The sequence below is a fragment of the Mirounga angustirostris genome, unplaced genomic scaffold, assembly GCF_029215605.1.
Source record: "Mirounga angustirostris isolate CCGP_5_RB_7025 unplaced genomic scaffold, mMirAng1.0.hap1 SCAF_1, whole genome shotgun sequence".
Classification (NCBI taxonomy): Eukaryota; Metazoa; Chordata; class Mammalia; order Carnivora; family Phocidae; genus Mirounga; species Mirounga angustirostris.
Window position 1 is genome coordinate 185,380,076 of NW_026991709.1, and position 1,119 is coordinate 185,381,194.

The 1,119-nt window shown below is 37.4% G+C and overlaps 1 pseudogene; it reads right to left on the reverse strand.

The window, feature by feature from the left end:
* Nucleotides 1–521: 521 nt before the first annotated feature.
* Nucleotides 522–587, reverse strand: LOC135362819 (U4 spliceosomal RNA; annotated as a pseudogene).
* Nucleotides 588–1,119: the final 532 nt, after the last annotated feature.

Here is a 1,119-nt window from a genome sequence, read left to right on the forward strand (position 1 = left end):
TGGAAAACCATTTACCATGCTAATGGACACCAAAAGAAAGCTGGGGTGGCAATCCTTATATCAGACAAATTAGATTTTAAACCAAAGACTGTAACAAGAGATGAGGAAGGACACTATATCCTACTTAAAGGGTCTATCCAACAGGAAGATCTAACAATTGTAAATATCTATGCCCCTAACATGGGAGCAGCCAATTATATAAGGCAATTAATAACAAAAGCAAAGAAACACATTGACAACAATACAATAATAGTGGGGGACTTTAACACGCCCCTCACTGAAATGGACAGATCATCTAAGCAAAAGATCAACAAGGAAATAAAGACTTTAAATGACACACTGGACCAAATGGACTTCACAGACATATTCAGAACATTCCATCCCAAAGCAACAGAATACACATTCTTCTCTAGTGCCCATGGAATATTCTCCAGAATCAATCACATCCTAGGTCATAAATCAGGTCTCAACTGGTACCAAAAGATTGGGATCATTCCCTGCCTATTTTCAGACCACAGTGCTTTGATTAGCAATAATCGCACCCCGGACAAACCTCATTGGCTACGATACTGCCACTGCACAAAGCTTCAGACCACAATGCTTTGAAACTAGAAATCAATCACAAGAGGAAAGTCAGAAAGAACTCAAATACATGGAGGCTAAAGAGAATCCTACTAAAGAATGACTGGGTCAACCAGGAAATTAAAGAAGAATTAAAAAAATTCATGGAAACCAATGAAAATGAAAACACAACTCTTCAAAATCTTTGGGATGCAGCAAAGGCAGTCCTAAGAGGAAAGTATATAGCAATACAAGCCTTTCTCAAGAAACAAGAAAGGTCTCAAGTACACAACCTAACCCTACACCTAAAGGAGCTGGAGAAAGAACAGCAAATAAAGCCTAAACCCATCAGAGGAAGAGAAATAATAAAGATCAAAGCAGAAATCAATGAAATAGAAACCAAAAGAACAGTAGAACAGATCAACGAAACTAGGAGCTGGTTCTTTGAAAGAATTAACAAGATTGATAAACCCCTGGGAAGACTTATCAAAAAGAAAAGAGAAATGACCCAAATCAACAAAATCATGAATGAAAGAGGAGAGATCACAACAAAAGAAA